Genomic DNA, 25,544 nt, shown 5'->3' with positions numbered 1-25,544 from the left:
AGCCCCACATTGGGTTCTCTGCTCAGCAGGGAGCCGGCTTCTCCTTCATTCTGCTGGCCTCTCTGCCTACTTGGGATCTCTCTTTCTCTCTGTCAAATAAATAAATAAAATCTTAAAAACAAACAAAAAAACCCACGTGTTTAATAATGAAACCTATGGATATCAGTAAATCATTGTTTCTATGCAAAATTGTTCTATAGAGCCTAGCTGAGTATAAGAAAAGAAATAAGTTGTGTGAATTTGAAAGAAAAAACTCCCAAAGATATTATAACTTATTATTATCAAAATAGCACATTATATGAAAATTGACAAGCTGATTCTAAAACATAGAAGAGAAAAAAGGCCAGCAGATAATAGCTATTTTTGAAGGCAGTTTTGAAGAGAACTAGGGCAGAGAGGTCATGTTTGACCAGAAATTAAGATTTATGTTGAAACTACAGTAATTTGGCCTGTGTGATATTGGCACAGGGCCAGATACACAGACCCACTGAAACAATGCAATTACCCCCAAAATAATGAAGGCTCATGCAGAAAGTTACTATATAAGAAGGTTGACATGCAGATCACTATCAGAAGAATGGTGTCCTTAGCAAGTGGTTTTTAATAATTTATTAAGGAAAAGAAATAAAATGCACCTTTAGCTCAAATCCTATACAAAAATGAACCCTAAGGAAAATAAAGACATAAGATAGGAAAATAAAAACTTCTATTCTTTTGTAAAAACATTTACAAAAATGTCTTTGTGGTGTCTGGTAGGGAAAGAATTTTTTTCCCCCAAAGATACAAAGAGAACAGATAGATGATGGGTAAATTCAAGTTTTGACTGAAATTTTTAAGAAGTTTAAAATGTGTGTCTCAAACACAGTAGGGAAAAAAGTGGGGGGGTCGAGAAAACCATAGGGACAAGACATAAAGACATTTGCAATATGCAGATGCACGTTATATAAAGAACATTTAAAATGGATGATAAGGGGCACTTGGGTGGCTCAGTGGGTTAGGCCTCTGCCTTCGGCTCAGGTCATGATCTCAGGGTCCTGGGATGGAGCCCCGAGTCAGGTTCTCTGCTTAGCAGGGAGCCTGCTCACATACCCCACCCACTGCCACCAACTCTGCCTGCCTCTCTGCCTACTTGTAATCTTTGTCAAATAAATAAATACAATCTTAAAAATAAAATAAAATAAAATGGATGTTAAGAAGACAAGTAATTCCAGAGTGCCTGGGTGGCACAGTTTGTTAAGCCTCCAACTCTTGGCTTTAGTTCAGGTCATGATCTCATGGTTGTGAGATTGAGCCCCCATATTGAGATCCATGCTCAGCGTGAGTCTGCTCGAGATTCTCTTTCCATCTCTTGCTGCCCCTCCTGCTTGTGCTCTCTCTCTAAAATAAATAAATAAATAAATCTTTAAAAGAAAGAAAGAAAAGAAAAGACAAATCATTCCATAAGGAAACAGGTGAATGATATAAATGGCGATTTGTAGAAGAAGATACCCGAATAGCCCACAAAGACATAAAAAACACTCAACAACACAAGAGGATGGTAAATTAAACCATAGGATACTTGTGCGGCAGAAGCCTATATCCAACGGTGACAATAAATGAACAGGAGTGCTCTACATCAACATGGGTAATTTTTGTAAGCTGTGGACTGAAAAGAGTTTCAGGAGAATACACTGTGAACAAAGTCATCGATATAGATTTTATGTAATGTGTAGAGGTGCAACAATGATACTTCTATCGCTTAGGTACACAGACCAAAGTTTAAGGACGTGCATAGATGTGGAAAATATGATGGGCATGCCCAAGGGGAATGGGATGGGGAGAATAGACTGCTTCAAGTTCAACTTTTAGAGATGGGAGATGGATACCCTTGCATTTGTTACATTATTTTCTCCATACTTTTATATGTCAGAAATGTTTCCCAGTAGATTTTTCCAAAATCAAAAGAAAGAGGCAGCTCTCTCTTAAGGGGCACTGGCAAGTTGATGGCTACCCTTTCTGTCTTGTGTACCATCTGGAAGCACAGAACGTGTCTTCCCAAGACCTGAGAAGAAAGTACTGTTCTAATGTTCTGTGTTACATGCCGTATCACTGACAGATCTGAAGGAAGGTTGATCTCAACATTTAGAGATTAATTTGATCCACGTGCTTTAGAGCGCATTTTTTAAAAAAATTACAAGTTAATCAAATGCTTCTGGAAAAATCTGAAATCCTTCAGAGAAGGATTCTCTCTGTGTGTCACAAGTCACTGTGTTCTGCCCCAATATATTAGGGAATGCAGACTTGCTCACAGATCATTGCCAATTGTTACCCAGTAAGTGTGGTTCCTCCCTTTATTTCTTAAGTCTTTAGGATCATCTGATGGTACTTGATTGAGGAGCATGGGTTTGCTTGTTTTAATCTACCTGGTCTTTGCAATCCAACTCAAATTAGTGGTCTTGGATGAAGAGCGGTATTTAGCTGGAGAGAACTAGGAGCTGCCCTTGGAAGCCAGACCCCAGCAAGTCGCTCAACCTCTCCATGCTATTTGTGGTTGGTTGTGAAAGGGAGGCTTTGGGATTAGCCTGGGGCTGTGTGCAGTGAGCTCTAGATTTATCCTTTCTGATAAGAGCTGCTCAGCCATCTTGGTGGGGAGACAGCCCCCAGAGGTGTGGGCTTAAAGACGGACTGCCATTTATTATTGGCGAGATTTGGGCTGAGTCATGTAATCTCCCCAAACCTCTGATTCCTCATCTGAAAAATAATGTGTTTTGAAACATAAATTGTATATGACCAGGGCGCCTGGGTGCCTTAGTCAGTTAAGCACCTGCCTTCTGCTCAGGTCATGATCCCAGCTCAGTGGGGAGTCTGCTTCTCTCTCTCCTCCCCGCTTGTGCTAGCTCTCTGTCTCTCAAATAAATAAATAAAATAAATAACGAGATAGATAGATAGTTATCCATTGTTGTGTTCTCACCCGCTTACCCAGGTGTGCCAAATAGCCTCAGGCCCTGCACTGTGTTTGCTTGTATGGGTTACGTTCCTAAGGGTACTGGTTGCCTTCACTTCACCCAGAGTCACAACCTCCTGGTGGATGATTTCATCACTGTGCACGACACACTTGCAGCACAGAAGGCTCCTGCTCTCTTTTTATTTCCTGGACCCTGCGAAAGATGACTCAGGCAGAAAGAAATTTCACTTTGCACATCATTTGGCTGTGCTCCTGGGCTTTACCCAACAGAAGAGAACAATGAGTTCTTGGCTCCTCAACACTGGCATTTACCTGCACCATTCCCTATAAAAGGAGGCTGGGCTGTGTGAAATAATTGGTCTGATGTCATCATACCTGTAGGAGCAGCTTCTCCGCTGTGAGTCTACGTAGTGCCTTGTAGGCAGAGGAAGGGAACTTGATTTCAATAACCAACCCATCAAACTTTCATTCTAATTATTTTTGTCTGGTGGTAGATTTCTGAGATCAAGAAATCCACTGTGTATGTACTTTCTTCTTTGAGAAAGGTAAGAACTTACATTGATGTAAAAAAGTGAATGATGTCTTTCTTCCCCATTTATATTTATATTGCAAAATTTATCATCTGGTACACAAAAATATATTTGGGGAACTAAGGGCAAAATTCTTTATTATATTTTAGCAAGATGATCTAAGATGATGGGACTTTTTTAAGTCCCTTTTAGTGGAGGAGCTCCAATCTTATTCAAAGGAGGTCCTACTTGTCTTAAAATGTCTACAGAGTAAGGAACTAGCTCAACAGGAAATGAGGAAATAAGAAGCAGAAAGGTTGTATTAGTGATTTCTGGGTACTGGGTGGACCTAAGTGCTGTAGTCTGCTGACCCATGGGAGGGTCTGAATCCAAATGTCAATCTTTTTGTCCAACTGTGGCCCAGCTGCATGAGAATGAGGACCAAGGGGCGCCTGGGTGGCTCAGTTGATTGAGCATCTGCCTTCGGCTCAAGTCATGATCCCGGAGTCCTGGGATTAAGCGCCATATGGGGTTCCCTGCTCAGTGCTTCTCCCTCTTCCTCTGCCCCTCCCCCCTGCTCGAGCTCTTTCTCTCTTTCTCTCAAGTAAATAAATAAAAAATCTTTAAAAAGTCTTTAAAATCTTTAAATCTTAAAAAAAAAAGAGTAAGAATGAGGACTAAAATTTGTTATATGACCAATGCTCTTCTCCAAAGACTGTACGATTTTCATTTTGTCTCTCATAGATTTGCTGAAAGAAAATCCCTTAAAAATCTTAACTGAAGCAAAGTTTTGTTATAATGGGAATGCTCCCTGAGTCAGCCAAGTCTGGGGTCTGATTAGAGGCTTCATTAGGCTCCCAGGGACTCCCCAACCCACCTCTTTCTGTTCCTTCACATCTACCTCTGTCTGACTCCAGATGTGGAATGTACCCTTGGACAGGGAGCTCAGCTCAGGAGGTAAGGTCATATGCCAGTCCAGAACCTGCGACCTCAGTAATCCTCTGCTCCCCTGCACCTGCCCCACCCCCCCACCTCTGGGCAGGTTTCTGAGTTTCTATAGAGCTAGAAAGCTACCACTCAAAATGACTCTGGTGATGTCATCCATCTCCCATTCATTCCGTGTTATGAAGCAATGAAGAATGTTGGCGTCAGTTCTTGGCCAAACCCAAGGTAGCAGGAAAAGTCACTGCGTGGCCTCCATCATCAAAAGCTTGAGTATGGTATCCCATGTGCTTGGGAAAGAGGGAAAGAGTCAGTGGAACAGAAGATCCCATTATTTCACCTTTGATGAAGTTTCTGTAGCAAGCACAACATTGAGTGTGTGGGATGACAGGGGGCAGCCTCTGAGCGGGTGTGTATGTGTTTTAAATGTTGATCTGATTTCCTGTGCTTTTACTTTATGAATAATTTCCTGCTAAGCATGTAGGATGAAGAAAACAGTTTCTCAAAAAGTTAAATATGGAATTGCCATGTGATTCAGTACCTCTTCTCTTTGGGTCTCTTTGGTAAGACCCAGAAAAAAATTGAAAGCAAGGTCTCACACCAATATTTATATCCCCATGTTCATAGTAACATTATCCATAATAGCCAATTGTAGAAACAACCCAGATGCCCATCAGTGGATGAATGGATAAACCAAATGTGGTTTATACGTATAATGGAATATTATTTGGCCATAATGTGGAACAAAGTACGGATATGTGCTATTGCATGGATGAAACTGAAAATATGCTAAGGCAAGGATATCAGACATAAAAGGTCATATATTACACGATTCCCTTTTTATGAATTAGCCAGAATAGGACAATTTATAAAGACAGAAATTACTATTAATGGCTGCCTGCGGCTAGGAGGAAGGAGAAATTGGGAATGGCTGCTTAAGGGGTATAGTATTTCCTTCTGAGGTGATGAAAATGTTTTGGAACTAAATAGAGGTGATTGTTGCACAACTCTGCGAGTATCTGAAATGCCACTGAATTTTGTATTTTAAAATAATTTATTTTATAGTATATGAATTTGACCTCAACTAAAAAAAAAAAAAATGTCTGTGGGGTTATTTCAAGAGTCCCAAGAACAGAGCTTTAAGAACAGGTCAGAAGAATGCATTTCTTAAATGCTATAAAATATACATGTTACAAATATACAGATGGAGACACAAAAGTCCCAGTATGGGGAATTTTAACACGTATTGGCTGGGTGTGGTGGTAAATTTTATGTGTCAAATTGACATGAACCATAGGGTGTCCAGATGTTTGGTCAAACGTTACTCTGGCTATTTCTGTGAGAGTATTTTGGATGAGACTAAATTTTAAATCAGTAGATTGAGTAAAGCATATTTCCTTCCTACTGTGGGTGGGCCTCATCCAATTAGTTGAAAGTCTGAATATAACAAAAGGGCTGATTGTCCTCAGAGTTAGAGAAAATACCTTCTGGCTGGAGGGTGGCCTTGGCTTCCCTTCAGACTAGAAGGGATCTACTTTCCTGGATCTCTGTCTTGGGGACTCACTACAGATCTTGGAACTTGTTAGCCTCTGTAACTGCAGAAGTCAAATCCTTATAATAAATTTCTTTATATCTGTCTATCTGTGATCTATCTATCTATCTATCTATCCATCCATCCATCCTGTTGGTTCTCTTTCTCTGGAGAACCTTAATGCCCCAGTTTACTAGGTTTCTGATACCATTATTTCTTCTCATATTTTCTTTCTGAGCTTTCTTTCTGTTTACCTTTTTGTCCTTTTCACATAATGCCCTGTTGTCTACCTGACTTGACTTTGAATAGTCTTACACTTCATGGCAAACAAAATTGCCAATTGTGATTCTGATTGAATCTGATTCTGACTGAAAATGAAAATTTTATCAGAAAAATAAAGGTAATAATTCCGTTGGGTTTTTTTTTTTTTTTGACTGAAAGTTAATTTTACCATGTGTGAAAATTTTACTAAAGTGTGTATTTCATTGTCTTTTTTTCTTCATAAGAAGAAAGGTTTATTTAGTTCTGCCTTTTCTGGCATGCTGGTTTTGTAATGAGATGTCCAAGTTCACCTACAATAATACTGCCCATTGGTGTATTATGGAACAGTTTATGACCCTCATTAACTTTGATAGTTATAATTAAATGAGGCTATGAAATACATCCAGGGCCAGCCCTCTGGAGGGTTCCTGATTTCAGTTTCCATAGACACTCAGGAGATGATGAATGTAGCTAAGCCAAGGTCCAGGATACTGTACCTTAAATATCTATTATCTGAAAATAAATGTCTTTCTCCAAATAAATAAATAAATAAAAGGCCAGAAGCCAATGAAAGTCAATATGAAGAGACAACTGGGGATTAGCCCAGTGACTGCCATGGCCAACGCTTCAGAGAAGAGGTGATGTTTCATCAAGGTGTGGGCCTCATTTAGTGGGGAAGGAAGGGTAAGAGGCATCTATTTATCTCCTACAATGGGCTGTCATTGCTTCTCACAAAAGTCCTATAAAGAATGTAGCATTACCCCATTGTGGAGATGAGTAAGGCGATGCTTTTGTCCTTGTAAACTCTGTGACCTAAAGCAGATGTCTCATCCACGAGGACCAAGGCTGTACGTATGCCTGAGTCCTAGCTATTGGTGCATGATGTGGAGTGTAAGCCCACCAGGGGTGCTGTCTGTTGGACAGTGAGCAAGCGTTGCAGAAGTGTCTCATTGAATCTGTGCCTCGCAGAGTCTTGCATCAGCATCCTATCATCTGATGTCTGATTCTAAGAAAAACAGTTCTGTTAAGTGAGAAACAAAGCCAGAAAGAGCTAAGTCATGATCCCTCCAGAAGTCATCTGGTGAGTCAGGAAACCTTCTCAGAAGGGGCAACTGCGTGGCACCAGGGTGGTGCTGAGGGATGGAGAAGTGGGTGCCTTGTGTTGGCTTCATGGAAGCACCACCAGGCATCCCCCAGGGTTGCTCAAGAAGGAGTGGAAAGCAGCAAGTGTTTTTATTAGCTAAGGAAGTCTCTCTGGAGCATGGGAGAGGTGCTTTCCAGAGATGCTTTCCAGAGATGCTGAGGGTTCTGAGCACAGAGGTCAAGGGAAGAGCAAGTTCAGGGCCTGACTTAGTGGGTGGGGGCTGAGTCAGATACCTGGTGCTACCACCTTCATGACCCTGATTTTACCTGGCACAGCCTGAAAAAGCCACAATAATGGGTAGAGTGTTCTTTGTGAGTTGTTCTCAACTCCATGGAAAGGAAGCACATTTGGGTCTCCATAAGTATGCTCACTAAGAACAGACAAATGGATCAATCATGTAGAACGCAATCCAGAAAGGAACCAGCAAGTACTTGCAACTTTAATATATAGCAGAGGTGGCCTTTCAAACTAGGGTGTAATGAAAGATTACATGGTGAGTAGTATTGAAATAATTTGTTATTCCAACCAAAGTAATCAAATTAATTTGGGAAAAAGTAGTCAGTTTACTGTCTGACACTGTGAAAACAAAATCAAATGTACAAACAATTAAAATATCACAGATGTATTAGAAGAAAAGTAGAATATATTTCTAACCTTGAGAAGTGGGAAAGAGATTATATAAGAAAGAAAATGCAAAAACAAAACAGAAAAATATGGCTACACATAATCTTGTTGAGGGCACATATCAAACCCCCAGAATCATCCCATTAAAGCCTTTTCCTGCACTTGAAATGAGCAAAGATGTCACCTCTCTCTCACGGACAAGATATCACCTCTCTATGCTCATGGACATGGGAGCTGAAAGACAGCTTTCATCCAAAACCACCTCTCACCATCTCAACTCAAAATCCTTTTGTGCCCTGGTTGTGGTTCATGGACAGCCACCACTGATATCCTCCATAGTGATCTTGTAACTCATTTTGGAATAGACTATTATTTTGGGGCCTCAGCCAATAGCTTCACATTTTAATATCTCCGTGTGTGTGCACACCCACACATGTGCATGTCTGATGATACACTTCGAATTGATAGTAGCAGTAACTCCTGGAGAGGGGAAATGAATATAATGGTGAGGTCAAGAGGGACTTCAACTTTATCTGTGCTATTTCAATTTTTATAGTGACAATATATTCATGTATTTCTTGTGTAATTAAAATTAAGTGAAATTAAATGCACCCTAGCCTGTACCTTTTGAGTTTCTGTAACTTAATTTCCATCTGCCAATGAAATAAATCTAAAACCTTTCACTTGGGTTAAGAGCCCAACTTAATGTGTTGCTCTGTTGGAAGAAAACCAAATTGGGAGGCACTTTTCAGGGCTCTATGCTGTGGAAGGCTTAGCATCTGTCTCTTGGTTTTTGCCCTTTCCAGATATGTACTCAGTGTGTTTTGTACATTTGCCCCAGTACTTTGACTTCCTGGTCACTGGCCAACCTGAAGGGATGAATGGCAAAGCTGGCAATTTCCTCTCTTGCAAACATGAGAGAATACATAGATACCTGGTCCATTTCCAGCTGGAATCAAAGCCCAGTAGGTAGGGTATTTATTCCAACAGTGAAATTGAAATGAGTCTCTGTTTGGCTTCCCCAAAATAAGCTGAATAACCATTCTTCTGGTGTTCAGACAGCATCCTGGGGATATTTTAGTAAAGTGGCAGTCATAAAATGAACAAGGTGATCAATCTTAATGTGTAAGGTGACTTTGGCTGGAAGCACACAAGGCAAAGCATGGCAATAAACACAAAGGCCCCAACGTTTCCCAGCTACCTTTCCCCCTGGACAGTTGCTTCACACTGCATTAATAATACCTGAAGAATACATATTTTACATTTTATAAACATTTCATTGCCACTGGCCCTTTTCAGTCTATCTAGTGCCCATTTTGGTTGGTCCTAGGGCCAGGAACAGAAGGAACCATTTCTTCTCCCACAGAAAGCTCAGTCTAGTTCAGGGAGGCAGACACTTAAGCCAACATAACAGCACAGAAGGTGCCTTGAGAGAAAGAAACACAGGAGCTGTGGGAGAGCAGAGAAGAGCATCAGAGAGAGGTGGGTGAGTGCTGGGCTGCTGTAGGAAGAGGAAATGGCACGCGAGGAGGTTCCAAGGCATGGAATTACACATAGGTTTTGAGGAACATAAGTTATTAAGAGCAGGACATGAGCCTAGTAAAAGGTATGGCCACATGGAAGGTCTTGTGTGCTCATCCAAGGAGACCGAACCCAACCTGAGGGGAAGGATATCCTTTGATGGTTTCTTAGCAAAAGTGTGTGTCGGAGGATGCGGGGTGGACTCGAACATAATTGCATTGCAGGGCAAGGGATCAATGGGATGTAAGCAACTTTGGAGGCTGAGAATGAGTAGCCTACAGAACTGAGGCTTTCTTAGACAAAGATCCCAGGAAAAGGGACAGGTGAATGGAATTGTGATAAGCTCAGGAAGCAGCCTCTGTACAGTTTGGTGACTTACAGAACGTTAGAAAGTTGGGTAGAAAGGTATATAAAATGCTGGCTTTGGTGCCTAGCTAAGTGGGGGCCATTCATAAGACGGTGCAGCCAGAAGGGGGATTAGGATCAGGGAGAACTGGTAAGTATACTTTTATAACAGACATTCTCTCCCATGTTCTAACAAAATTCTGGTGACTAGATGTGATGGTATGATGAAGTGGATCTTTTGGCAGGGAATCTTAGACACTCAAGATAACTGGACCCATCCAGGGCCTGTACCTGCTTAGTGCCAACTATGGGCCCAAAAGCAAGTTTTATTTTCTCTGGCTCAGAGCTCCTTTAACTGAACTGTGAAAGTTAGGTCCTGCTAACTCTACATCTACTTGCTGTTCTGCAGAAGGCAGGAAGCATACCAGACACACTTAGGGCAGAAGAGAAACTGTCTTCCAAATTCCTTCCTTCGATTATTTGATATATAATATGAGCACTTCCTCTGTGCCAGGCACTCTTCTAGGTATTAGGAATTCAGCTGTAAACATTTTGCTCTTGTGGAGCTTACTTCTAAGATCTGGAATCAGATAATTACAGACACATGTAATTATGCAGAGGGAAACAGTTGCTCTGGAGAGAAGAGGGGTTGGGAGCATTGGGGACAGGAGGCTCTCCTTCCTAGAGACTAGTCAGTGAGCAGAGATCAGTAGAAGTGAGAGCATGAGACATGCAGATACTAGAGAGAATATTCCAGGACATAAGACTGCACATGCACTTTTTTGAGGGGAGAGACAACAGATTTGCTAGTTGATGGGCTGTGAGATATCAGACAAAGACAAATCAAGGATGGCTTCCAGGCTTTCTCTTGAACAATAGCAACAGTGAAGTTGGCATTTCTTTAGGTGGGGAAGAATGAAAGGAGCAGGTTTGGTAACTGGAGGGAGACATTTATTTTTGGACATGTGAATTTGAGATGTTTGTTAGACAGCAATGCGGGGATGTTGAATAGATGATTAATAGATTATATGTGTGTGTGGCCTTGAGTGTTGAGGTCTGGGATGGGGACAGAACCTTGGAAGGGTTCATTTAAATACTGCTTAAGACCATGAGACTAGCCCAGATCACCAAGGGATTGAGTAGAGACAGAAGAGGAAAGAGGTCTGAGGACTCAGCCTGAGAATGTGGGCACTTCACCTGGGAGTTGAGGAGCAAGTGGGAGAGGAGATGAAGAAGGGACAGCAGGTGAGAGAAGGAGATCTAAGAAGGAAATGCGCCCTGGGATCTGGTAAAGGCCTACTTTTACAAAAGAGGGATTTGTGCTACTGTTTGATAGGTGAAGAAACCTAGAGACCAAGACCTGCCCGTTGGAGACTGTTAGCTGGTGGAGGTGACTGGTGACATGGATGGAGCGGTGAGGGAGGGAGCAGAGAGAAGAGAGGAATTGAAGACAGGGAGTACAGCCACGTCTTTCAAGGAGTCAGGTTGTGCAGATGAAGTACTTGGGTGGGGTGGGGCAGGAGAGAGTTCCTTCAAATTGACTCTTTTTTAAAAAAATAATTGACTTATTTATTTGAGAGAGAGAGAGAGAGAGAGAGAGAGCAGGGGGAGGGACAGGGGAGAAAAACCCAGGTAGAGTCTGTGATGAACGCACAGCCTGAGGGGCTTGATGCCTCGACACTGAGATATGACCTGAGCCAAAATCAAAAGTCAGAGGCTCAACAGACTGAGCCATCCAGGCACCCCTGATGTTGCCTCTTTTTAATGGGCAGTATGACCATGTGTTTAATACCAGTAGGCTCCATCTTAGAGGAAAATACACACTGATGATGTACGAGTGAGACCTAGACCAGGCATGCATTGAGCTAACTAGCAGGCTCCACGTTTAATCAGAATGAGCATATGTGGTGGTCTAAATAGAGAGAACCTAGTCTCCGAGATGAGGTAGGGGCTAGAATAGCTTGGAAGCTAATAAAGTAGTGTATCAAGGCAGCTGAGTATCCCTCTGAGGATGGGTTTGGGGCACCTGGGTGGCTCAGTCATTTAAGCATCTGACTCTTGATTTCAGCTCAGGTCATGAGATTGAGCCCCTTGGGCTCCACACTCAGCAGGGCATCTGCTTGAGATTCTTTCCCTCTGTCTCTCCACCCTCCCCATCTTTAAAATAAGTAAATAAGTAAATTTTTAAAAATGTTGAATTCATGCTTTGTAGCTTACATTAGAAAAAAATTTCCAGATGTATTAAAATGAAATGCTAAAGAGTAAAATTTTAACAGTATTAAAAGAATCAAGGAAGGAAATTTTCAGTGTAAACACAGGGTGGAGAAAGCTTTTGGAGTAGGACACAAAAGTGAGAATCTCAAGATGGAAATGTTGATAATTTCAGCCTCACATAAATATGAAATTCCTCATAGCTAAAAATAGTTAAAACCTTTAAAAATACACGAGGGCATGTATATAATTCAAAGATTGAAAAGCAGCCAATTTCCAAAACATATGGAGATTTATAAACAATAAGACAAAGATGAACAACCAAAGGGGAAAATGAGGGGTCATGGACAGGTATGACTTTTAGGGAAGACAGCCTGGCAATATCTTTCAAAATTAAAAAAATGCATATATCCTTTGTCCTGGAAATTCCATTATAGATTTTTTTTTTTTAATTGAGCTCCATGCGTGTAAAATGATGTTTAACAGGGATATTTGTGGCAGGGTTATTTGTAATAACAAAAGTTTGGAGGATCCCTAAAGATGATCTACCAGTGGGATACAGGTGTTATGAATTTATGCAACAGCTAAGTAAGGGAATACTATATAGGTGTTAAAAAGAACAAGGGGCCTCTCATATACTTTAATCTCTAAGATTCATGATTAGAGAAAAAAAAAATGGGAGTTCCTTGGTGGCTCAGTTGGTTAAGCAGCTGACTCCTGATTTTGGCTCAGGTCTTGATCTCAGGGTCTTGGGATGGAACCCCGCTGTTACTCTGCACTGGGCATGGAGGCTTCTTGAGATTCCCTCTCTCCCACTCCCTCTTCCTCTGCACTTCCCTACTCACTCTTCCTCTGCCCTGCTTTTTACACACACTCTCACTCTCTTCCCCTCTCTAAAAAACAAAACAAAACATGAAACACTTATATCATGTCCCATCCTTTGTTGTGGGAGCAACCTAGGAGTCAAAATAAACATGCAGCCATGCTGGGAAATGTGAGATATGTGCCTGCAGTAGGGCAGTCTGAAGCTACAAAGGTGGGGATTAGCTACTATTCACAGAAAACCTGGGGACACACCAGTCCCAGAAGGTGGGAGAGAAGCCATCCAGCAAAATAGCAGACTAATTCCAATCTCAGAATTCAGGAGGCAGTGAAGATTAAGTCCTACACAGGGAAAATGTCATTGATTGAACAGTAATGGGACAGCTGTTCCCACCTCTCATTTTTAGAGGCCAGTGTAGATGTGTGCTTCAACAGGAAACTGGGGTTAGGACTCTTTTATCTCAGAGTGCTTATAGGAATTGAATGGAACTTTCTTAACTGGATGAAGGTTATTAATCGGCAAGCACTACAAATATCCTATGCACTGATAAGATAACAGAAGCCTTCCCCCTAATGTGAGGAATGTCACAAGTTCCATTATCTCTTCTGCTGTGGAATGTGGTACTGAGCCCTGGCTGATATAATAATAAGTCAAGTTTTAAAGAGGTAAGTATTAGATGTTGGAAATAGAGGAAACAGATTAGTTACCAATTATTAGAAATAGAGAATTACAGTTTAGTTATGCCTTCTTAAAGAACACTTCTGTGTTTAGCTACACTAAGGAACTCTCTTGTTAGAGAAAGTCCAAACATGTTTTCAGTTGAAAATTCTCTGCTGTTTCTAAGAAAAGCATTTACACATGCAGTTGAAACAAATGAGGAAATATAGTTAGACATCTACTATGCATACACATACAGAGACACGAACATATTGATGGGTTAAGAGTCTGATTATGAAAGTCAAGACTATATAATTATTGGAATAGAATTTGGAAGAATACTTCACGCTCATCATTTATCTCATTTTTTTTTTAAACCAGGGAAAAAAGTGGGAGCCTGACCGTAAAAATACTGAAAAGTTCTGTACTCTGAAAAATCTACTGAATAAAGTAAAATGACAGCAGTGGTCTGGGGAAAGTTAGGTCTACTGGTTGTTACAATTGATTAATATCCATACTAGATAAATAGTGATTACAAGTCAATAAAATGGTGAACAATCCAGGATCCCTGGATTCCAAACAAACTCTGGATCCCAGGGTCCCTGAGATCACGACCTGAGCTGAAACTGAGAGCTAGACGCTTAGCTGACTGAGCCACCCAGGCGCCCTCTGAAGTTCATCTCTTAAACATTACATATACTGCCTCTCATTCTATGCTGTTTTTACACATCCCCAATTATGTCTTCTTAATGTACTTAATGAAACAGTACTTAACAAACTGATCAATTAATTAATACATTCTTTCATCATTTCTTGCTTTATTTTTACAATCATTCATCTGGGCCAACTAGGAACCATGTATTCTGCTATGCTATAAGGGACATTTAGATTTAAGGAAATACGGTCCTTGCCATAAAAAGAGCTACAAGTGCAGGCATGTTATAAGAGCTTAACATCACCTCAGTTATCATGTTGTTCCTATTCCAAAATGCTATATAAAGAATTTCCATTGGAAATATCTTTCCTAGACAACTTCTGCAGGGTGGCTGAATTGAATTAAATTTATTTATTTATTTATTTATTTCGCCCTAATTAACAGTGTAACCTTGCACAGTTGGCTAAAACTCACTGAGTCTGGAGTTCTTCACTGTGAAATGGAGTGATAATACCAACTTCTTAGTATTTGGGGAAGGATTAAGTGAGCACTAACATGGCATATAAAAGAAATTAAATAAATGTTTGCTGCTTGAAGTGCTACAATCAAAGAATTTGTATTCTAGACCCCAAGAGGACAGGTAGAGAAGCAACCTCAGAATTCTGTAAAAAATGACAATGGAAGAGATAAGCCCAGGTAGAAGGGACATTAAGCATGCTAGCATGTTGTCGGCTTGGGCAACAACCAACCTATGCATGTCCATCAGTGATCAGCAATGTTGTTATAGGGCTCTGGAAGCCCCGTGATGGTCCAAACATCAAGCTTTTAGTAGCTGGCACCATGGCAGGTGAGAGGGAGGACTTCTAGGAGGAGAGACCAGGGCAGTAATGACTATGGAAGGATTCTAGTAATCTCTTGAGGAGGCTTAGCACAGTGGCTACTTCTAGCAGATAATGAAGTATTTTAATAATTTAATCATAGAGAAAAATCTTGCTAGTTAATATCAGCTCTGTGCAAAAACAGAGGAGATATAGGGACACTCAGTGGAATCAGAGAACACTTTCTGGAGGAGGAAATTAACCATAAAATAAAACTGTGGAAGTCATGAATGAATTGAAAGGACATCACCAAACTTTTCTCCCCCAAGTCTAACAAAAGGAATGAAAAAGTCAAAAGAAAAATCGTGAAGTTTTAACCAACAGTAACTAACTGAATAAAGGACTTGAGCTAGAACCACAAAGTCCAAAGCCTGATGGCTGATGATGGAAATGGAAGGCAGCAGAGACTTCAGGGGTAGGGGTGTTGTTCCTAACAACTTCTCCAAGCTCTTGGAACCTACGGTGCTGAGTTGGCCAAGACTCAAATATTCTCACTGTGTACCTAGGTCTTCAAAGAAGAGGATCCCTAAATTTCCTTTACATAAGAGAAAAGTAGAAATGGCTGCTGGAGAAAAAGGGGAGGAAACAAGAAACATGAACAACAGAGAGTCTCTCTTTGGCCAAAAAGTAGACATGGCAACTACATAAGGAATTAGAGATATTCCCAATGAGAGTGGGGCCACCCCTAATCCCACCCCATCTAGATGACATGGAATACTCTGAGCAAGAGTATTCCACAGACGTTTGGAAGAAGAGCAGAGTGGAGACATTCTTCTAAAATGAAGAAAAGCAAAAGCTCCATCCCAGGAACATTTCCTGCTCTCTAACATTTACTGAGGGTGGAGAAAACTGGTGGGTGGAACAGGAGATACCCATTCATTGGTAAATCACAGCTCAGTGGGAAGACAGCAGCCCACACATCACCAGAGCAAACAAATGTCTGATCAGGACTAGGCAAACATGAGTCAGATGGAAAATACATTATGGCAGGCAAATTAATCTGCTTGAGGTTTTTCAGGTGAACAAGTTCTTTGGGAAGAGGGGTGAAGTGTACAAAAGACAAAAAGAAAAACAAAAAACAAAATACCATGATATGCAAAAATAAGGAGAAGGCCAGCTAGAAGAAAAAATTGAACAGAAGACCACTTTTAGCAATTGTGTTATGCTATCCAGAGCAATTTAGTAAGAATAAAAATTCAGGTTTGTTCCAGATGAAATAATAAACCAATTAACTAAAAAAAAAGAAAAAAAAAGAGAGAGAGAGACAGAGAGAGAGAGAGACAGAGACAACTTCCAGATCTAAGGACACAAGCCAAAAGTGTTATTACTGAACTCAAATATAAACTACATTTTATAAATGAAAAGGGAAGCTCCAGACTAGGAGAAAACACTTGCAAATCACATATCTGAAAAGGACTTGTATCCAGAATATGTAAAGAATACTCAAAACTCAATAGTAAGAAAACAAACAGTTCAATTTTCTTTTGTTATGTTAGTCACCATACAATACTTCATTAGTTTTCGATGTAGTGTTCCATGATCCATTAATAGAATACCCAGTGCTTATTGGAATATGTGCTCTCCTTAATACCCATCACTAGACTGACTGATCCTTCCATCCCCATCCCCCTCCCCTCTGAAACCCTCAATTTGTTTCCTGAGGTCCATAACAACACCCACCATTTGCATCTACGTGGATGGAACTGGAGGGGATTTTGCTAAATGAAATAAGTCAACCAAAAGACAATTATCATATGGTTTCACTCATATGTGGGACATAAGGAATTGCATGGAGGACATTAGGAGAAGAAAGGGAAAAATGAAGGGGTGGGAAAATCAGAAGGGGAGAGGAACCATGAGAGTCTATGGACTCTGGGAAACAAACTGCTCAATTTTAAATGAGCTACAGATTTACCCATAAAATGAAAACCTATGTGCACACAAAATCTACACATGAATGTTTATAGAAGCTTTATTTGTAATTGACCCAGACTGGAAAAACCCAGATGTCCCTCAGCTGGAGAGTAGATGTACCAAGTAGAAGAGCCATAAAATTCAGGAGTACTCATTAATAAAAAGGAACAAGTGACTGATACATGCAAGGTAAATCTCAAACGTATCAGGCCAAATGAAAAAAAGCCGAAGTCTGCATACTGTATGATTCCATTTCTATAACCTTCTGGAAAAAGCACTACAGAAATGGAAAGGAGATGATCGGTTTCCAGGGCCTGTGGAGGAGGGCGAAGCTAACTACCAAGAAGCCGGGGCACATGTGGAGGGTTAGGGACGTTCTATAACTTGATTGTGGTGAGAGTTACCTTACTGTTTGTCAGATGCAGAATTCTACTTTAAAAAGGGTACATTTACTGTATATACATTGCACCTGAATGAGAAAATAGGAACAAATTTTTAAAGTGAATAAATTAAGGGTCCTGGGGTGATGCAGTTAGCTAGGCATCCAACCCTTGATTTGGGCTCAGGTCATGATCTTGCGGCAGTGATGGGATCGAGCCCCATGTCAGGCTCCACACTCAGTGCAGAGTCCGCTTCCCATTCTTTCTCCTTCCATCTCTGCCCCTCCCTGCTCGCAGCTCTCTCTCCCCAAGAAGTCAATAAAATCTACAAAGAAAAAAAAAGTAAATAAATTAGGAACACCAAACAAGTGAGGAGTCTAAAAATCATATTAGTGATGCGGAGAAAAGACCTGATAGAATCACGGACAATGCAGACCACTGAAGCTAAGAGAGTAATAAACTAGGAGAGGCTTTCAGTTTCCGGTTCTGCGGATGAGGAGCTCTCCATTTCCGGTTCTGCTCCTGAGGAGCTTTCCGTTTCCGGTTCTGTACGTGAGGAGCTTTCCGTTTCCGGTCCTGCGTGTGAGGAGCGTGGAAGTGGCCGCGCTCTCCCAACAAGTGGAAAAACAACCAGCTGAAAAATTAACAGCTCCTCTTAACTGTTAGAAGAGAAGTGAGGTCACAGGGCAAACCGCTGCCGCCCAGACTGAAGAGACCATCCGGCAGATGCGGAGAATCCCAACTCCCCAGAGGGGAAACCAGGGCAGGAACCAGGGCTGGGAGGGAAACCGGAGCTGTCCTCGATGAACTGCTGGAGGCTCAGTGTGGGCAAGTCAGTTCAGAATCCCAGGGGGACCCTGGCCCTGGGTGGTCTTCATGTTTCTGTGACTTTTACCTCCAGGAGCTTGACCAGGTTCTCACAGCGAATGTAGACATAGATAGAGATGATATAAAGATATAGATATATTGTATGTATTTGAGAGAAAGAGCGAGCACAAGCAGGGGGAGCAACAGAGGGGGAGGGCAGGGGAGAGAGAGAACCTCTCCAGCACATTCCTGCTGAGCGGGGAGCCAGAACCGGGGCTCAGTCCCAGGACCCTGAGATCATGACCTGAGTCAAAGCCAAAAGTCAGACACCCAGCTGAGCCCCCAGGTGCCCCTCACAGTGAATATTGGTTGGGGGGGTGAGGGGATCCCCCCCACCACCACCATGCTTCTGGCAGGGAGAGAGAAAGGAATCATTTAAAAATATGCCAGAGCATCTGTTCTTATTCAAAAGATCTGCTCTCAGGAGGAGCTTGTTAACCAGAGCTTAACATGCTGGGATTTTTTTCGGAGCTTACTTGAACTAGGGGAGGTGGACCCCCCGCCCCCACTCCAGGCCACTAGAGCCATCTTGTGCCACCTAAGGAGCGGGCTGGAGAAATATTCGTGAGGTCCACGGTCCATAGGTACAGGCTCACTAACAGACTGAGGACTCCGAATACCTTCCCTCCTCCTACTCCTCATCACCACATTACTACAGGCCTCTTGCCAGTGGTTCCTTTTACCTGGTACATCATGTCTGGCTATCAAGACACAGTTGCTAGGCATACCAAAGGGCAAAATGTACAAACACAGTTTAAAGAGAGAGTGCAAGCATCAGAACCACATATGGCTGGGACGTTGGAATTGTTAGACTGGGAATTTAAAACAACTATGATTCATATGCTAAGGGGTTTGATGGATAAAGTAGACAGCATACGGGAACAGAGGGGCATTGTACACAGATGAAAATCTTAAGAAGAAATGCTAGAGATTAAAAAAAAAAACAACAAAAAAACAAAAAAAACACTGTAATGGGTGCCTGGGTGGCTTAGTTGGTTAAGCATCTGCTTTCGTCTCCGGTCATCATCTCAGGGTCCTGGGATTGAGTCCTGTGTTGGGCTCCTTGCTTAGCAAAGAGCCGCCTTCTCCATCTGCCTGCCACTCCGCCTGCTTGTGCTCTCTCTCTTTCTCTCTCTGACATATAAATAAATAAAATCTTAAAAAAAAAAACCCAGCACTGAACAGAGATGAGAAATTCCTTTGATGAGTTTATTAACAGTCTGGATGTGGCTGAAGAAAGTGTCTCTGAGCTTGAGGATCTATCATTAGAAACTTCCAGAGCTGGAAAGAAAAAAAAAAAGGCAAAAACCAAAAACAGAACCAACCAACCACCACCACCACCAACAACAACCCCAAAACAATGGACAACAACAAAAACCCAAAGATAGAAAAAAATATACAGCAGAATATGCAAGATGTGTGGGACAACTGCAAAGGTGTAACATAAATGTGATGAGAAAATCAGAGGATAAGAAAGAAAGGAGTAGGATAAATATTTGATACAATAAAGACTGAGAATTTCTCCCAAATTAATATGACACATCAAACTACAGATCCAAGGAGCTCAAATAACACCAAGAAGAATAAATGCCCCCACAAAACCCCCAAATAAATAACAAGAGAAAAACCCAAACTATACCAAAGCATACCTAATTTAAGCTACAAAAAAATCAAAGATAAAGAAAAAAAAATCCAGAAAAATCAAAGATAAAGAAGCCAAAGGGAAACGACACCTTACCTACAGAGGAACAAAAGTAAGAATTACATCTGATCTCTCAGAAACCATGCAAGCAAGAACAGTATGAAATGCAATATTTAAAGTGGTAAGAGGAAAACCCCTGCCAACTCACAGTTCTGTGTCCCTGCAATATTCTCTTTCAAAAGTCAAGGAGAAAGAAAGACTTCCTCAGACAAAAATTGAGGGAAATTTATTGTCCGTACACCTGCTTTGAAGAAATGTTAAAGGAAGTTCTTTAAAGAAAAGCAGTGCAATTTAGGTCAGGCTTATGGTGGCAGGGTCTGGGGAAGGAGTGCAGATGCCATGTCCAGCCATGGGGTTGGTGAGAAGCTCCTGCAGCAGCCCAAGAAACTGGCCAGGGAGAAGGACAAGGAGCATAAGGCATTCAAGCAGAAGCAGAAGAGAAACAGAAGAAACCTGAGGAGCTAAAAGTGAAGGCCATGGGGAAAGACCCCCTGGCTGCAGGTGGACTTAAGAAATCTGGCAAAAAGTAAAGCATTCCTTGTGCCAAGGCAATGTTGGTCTATAATTCCATGCCTGTTTAAACTTCTGGATTCTGTGCCATACTGTCTGTTGCTGCCTATACCTAGAATGAAGTGTTGTCTTAGATCCTGTTGTACATTTAAGGGTAAACTTTTATTAAAAAAGTCAATCTATTATACTAAAAGAAGTAATAAGGGTCAAAAGCTCAGATCTACATAAAGAAAAACATCAGTGAAGGAAGAAGTAAAGGTGAAATAAAGATTATGCTTATGTATGCTTACATATAAGTGAATTGGATGACAGCTATGATTTGAGGGACAGAATGGGAGAATTTGTAGCATTTTGGTATTATAAGGTCCTCACACTGCCCATGAAGCAGTATAGTGTTATTTGGAGTGGATTTGAATTAGCTGTAAATGTAGATTACAAACTTCAGGGAAATCATTTTAAAAAGAAAAAAAAGTACAGTTAATATGCTGAGAGAGAAAATTGAATCATATAAAATGACCAATTCAAACCCTAAAAGGGCAGAAAAGGAGTGGAAGACAAGAATAGGAACAAAGAAACAAAGAACAAGGACAACAGATAGAAAACAGTGAAAATATGGTAGATATTGATTGAACTCTGTCAGTCATTACTTTAAACCTCAATGGTCAACATACCAATTAAAGAACCAAGATTGTAAGAGTGAATAAAAAAACAAGGCCCAAGCCCATATTCCCTACAAGGAATCTGCTTAAAATATGAAGATGCATATAGATTAGAAGTCAATGGATGGAGATAGGGCACCTGGGTGGCTCAGTGGGTTAAAGCCTCTGCCTTCAGCTCAGGTAAGGATCCCAGGGTCCTGGGATCAAGCCCCGCATTGGGCTTTCTGCTCAGCAGGGAGCCTGCTACCCTTCCCACCCCCCCACCCCCCGCCTGCCTGTCTGCCTACTTGTGATCTCAGTCAAATGAATAAAAACTTTAAAAAAAAAAAAAAAGAAGTCAATGGATGGAGAGAATTATACCATGCTAACCCTAACAGAAGGAAAGCCGCAGTAGCAATATTAATTTCAGACAGAAAAGCCTTCACAGCAAGGAAAGTTATCTCTTTTTTATGCAAAAAAAGACTGCATAATGCTAAAAGGGCTTAATTCTCCAAGAAGATGTAATCTTAACATGTAGGGCACCCATCAAAATATGTTAGAGAAAATAATAGGAATTCAGGGAGAAATAGATGCGTCCAATATTATAGTAGGAGACTACTGAGAGATGTTGCTGTATATCATCTGTCACCAGGAAATTGCAAATCAAGACTATGGTAAGATACTGCTAAACTCCTCTTAGAATGGCCAAAATTCAGGTCATGGACAGCACCAAATTCTGGTAAGGATTTGGAGCCACAGGAGCTTCTGTTCATTGCTGGTGGGAATGCAAGAGGGTACTGTCACTCTGGAAGATAGTTTGGAGGTTCTTACAAAGTTGAACTTACTCTTACATAGCATCCAGAAATCCCCAGTAATTTGCCCAAAGAATTTGAAAAGTTATGTTCACACAAAGACCTTGACAAGGATGTTTACAGTGACTTTATAATCATTGCCAACATTCGGAAGTAACCAAGATGTCCTTACGTAGGCGAATGGAGAAATAAAGTGGTACATCCATGCAATAGAATATATTTTTTAAAGATATTATTTGTTTATTTGACAGACAGAGATCACAAGTAGGCAGAGAGGCAGGCAGAGAGAGAGGAAGGAAAGCAGGCTCCCTGCTGAGCAGAGAGCCCGATGTGGGACTTGATCCCAGGACTCTGGGATCCTTACCTGAGCTGAAGGCAGAGGCTTTAATCCACAGAGCCACCCAGGCGCCCCATGCAATAGAATGTTAATCAACACAACAGTCAGATGACCTGTCAAGCCATGAAAATACATGGAGGAACTTTCAATTCTTGTTACTAAGTGAAAGAGACCAATCCGATGAGGCTACATACTATTTGATTCCAGCTATATTACTTTCTGGAAAAGGCAAAGCCATAGAGACAGTAAAACAAAAAACAAAACAAAACAAAAAAACAAACAAACAAATGACCAGTGGTTGTAAGGAATTAGAAGGGAGGGAAGGATGAATAGAGGGAGCACAGATTGTTAGGTCAGCGAAAGAACTCTGTGGTGGCTACATGCTTTTATGCATTTGATCAAACCTCTAGAATGTAGAACCCCCCCGATTTAAGCTATGGACTCTGGGTGATAATATGGTTTCATTAACTGTAAAAAATACATCACTCTGGAGGGAGTTGATCATGGGGGAGACTATATACGCCTATTTGGGGGAGAGTATATAGAAATTCTCCATACTTTCCTCTCAATTTTGCTGTGATCATAAAACTACTCTAAAGAATAAATTCCTTTAAAAATAAACAAATACATAAATGAATGAATAAACTTTTAAAATAGGAGAGAAACTGATACATTAATATAGAAATGATTCAGCTAGATTGATATAGAAATGATTCATGTCTGACAAATGGAAAAAAAATATATAAACAAGATAGTATGTAATACAAGAAAATTTTCTCAAAATAAACAATAACTATACTTTTCAAAAAGCTCCAGAATTCTTAATACTGAGACCAAACCCAATTGAGTTATTGAGCTTTATAGGTAGATTTATTTCATGAACCTAAGCAAGGAGTGAAAAAGTACAAGTCTTTTTTTCAAGGCAAAAAAAAAAAAATAAGTTAGCTGGCTTCAGATTTTTCTACAATAATATTCTGTGCCAGAACAATAAAAGAATTACCCTAAAATGTTATGTATCACCAAGTTGCTATTATAATGTAAAGGTAATAAGGAGATGCTGTCAAGAATTGAAAGAATATACACTAGCCATTTTGGAAATTAAAAACAAAACAATTGCAGGAAAATCCTGTTTGAGTGGTATCCAGCTAAGAGGTTAAAAAAGGAAAACAGATTAGAATGGAGAAATGTATAAAGTGAATACAGAATCAATGTAAACTCATCAATAATTTTAAGAATTACAGGTACAGATCTAATTGTGATCATTATCCACATGAACATCATGATCTAAAGTAACAAAAATTTGTAAATGACAAGGAGAATCCTCACAGAAGGGCTAATAGACTAAAAATTAAGGCATGAAGATTATTTTTTAAATAACTCCTACTTTTGTTTCTTCCCATTAACCTCCATTTTTTACTTTAGAGCTATCCTTTTGGAATTAACGCTTTTTATGAGAAAGAGCATTTATTTCAACAAAAAGTGTCCCATTAATTAGTCCTTTTTCTTTCAAGTTCAACTTGAGCACAAAAAAAATTAAACATGTTAATTTTAGCAAATCTAGAATCTAGAGAATGGTCCCAAGTTCACATTCATGATGGTATTTCTGACTAGCTAGTGGTCCTTCCTGCTCTGAGTCCAGATAGAAAAATGCCTGTTGTAATAATTATGACAATAACAAGTAATCATAGCTAACATTTTGTGCATGTCAAACAAAATTCTAGGTGTTCTAATGTAAATTAGCCTCTATATTCTCACCCTGGCATTTCAGATGAGGAAACCGAGACATGGGTGTATCCACACACAAACACACAGAGGGGACCAGGAGTCATCAGAAAGCAGCCAGACTGGCTCCTGAGTCCTGCTCTTCAGCACGAAGCTGAGTGGCTTCCCTAGGATTCATGGTAGCCAATTCCAGAAGGAATTTTATTACACTTTCATTTTTGCATATGATTTTTCCTGTATGGTTTGAATTCTTAATAGATGACTTTGAGTTTAAATTTAAAAGGAATATTTTTTCCTGGCCCCTGGGTGGCTCAGTTGGTTTAGTGTGGGACTCGATTTTGACTTAGGTCATGATCTCAGGGTGGTGAGAACGAGCCCTACATCAAGCTCCATGTTGAACATGGAGACAGCCGAAGACTCTCTCTCTCTTGCTCTGTCCAGCCACCCCCTCTCTGGGAAGGAAGGGAAAGGAAGGGAAAGAAGGAAGGAAGGAAGGGAAGGAGGGAGGAAGAATATTTTTACTTTAATTTTTTTATAAAGAGTTGGAAGACAGTTTGATATAGGCAGGACATACACTGGGGGGTGGAAATTTAGATAGTTTTATTTCTCTGAATTTGCCTACATTTACAATTTTTATTTTTTAAAGGATTGTAGAAAATTGAGTAATTTAATTCAAAATGACACTTGCTCCCTCTTAGGCAGACAAGCCAAATATGCTTTTTAACTTTTATATTGTCCATTTTTTTTTCCAAAATTCACTGCTTGGAAGAACATTCATTTCTTATTTTTCTCTAAGTGCTTTGGAATCAACCAGTAAGGGGGGTGCTACTTTTAAAGAGAGTGGAGTACAGATAATTACAGTGAAATAAAATGAGAAGAAAACCATTCCTATGGTGAGGAAAAGGCATTTTTAAGTAGTTGGATTTGGAAGAATTAATGTAGGGTCTTTATAAATTTCACTATGGAATTTTTTTTTTCACTATGGAATTTTTAAGCAGGATTCTGTCACTAGCTCTCTGTTCTGTACTAATTCTACGAAGAAAATTGACAAGGTTTGGAACCGTACCATGAAACAAGACACATAGTAAGCCTTCAGTAAATCTGCAGAATTACAGTTGCCATTTCCACCAGACAGAAGAGCCTGAGGATCAGAGTGGTCAAGCGTCAGACCTCAGGTCAAGTCTACCAGGTCTCATCAAAATAGAGTGGTAGAAAATGGTTATTGAATCTATCCTCCATATGCTTCTTGATTTAGAAACATTAGTAACTTCTGTGAGAAGAGTCTATAATATATGTTTACTCACCTTATCATATGTTTATACAAATAATAAACTTATACAAATGAAATATGTTATGGTCATATGCAAATGGCTGGATGGATTCTCAAGAAACTTGGGGAGTTTGGGGGGCTTGCATTTACTTAAAGGCTATCTAGGGAACAGAAAATTACGTTGGAGTGTCATGGGAGTCATCTTGGAGAAGCTTTAGCTGCTGAAAAGAGTGTATCAAATTTGCAGGTTGAGTTTTAAGCCAGTGTAGTCCCCCCAAAACAGCCTTTGGAATATAAACAAAAACTTGGTTAGGTTTTTCAAAGAGCTGCCCCCCTCCCAAGTCAGC

Source organism: Mustela erminea, chromosome 5, assembly GCF_009829155.1.
Source record: "Mustela erminea isolate mMusErm1 chromosome 5, mMusErm1.Pri, whole genome shotgun sequence".
Classification (NCBI taxonomy): Eukaryota; Metazoa; Chordata; class Mammalia; order Carnivora; family Mustelidae; genus Mustela; species Mustela erminea.
Note: the sequence above shows the minus strand (reverse complement) of the source record.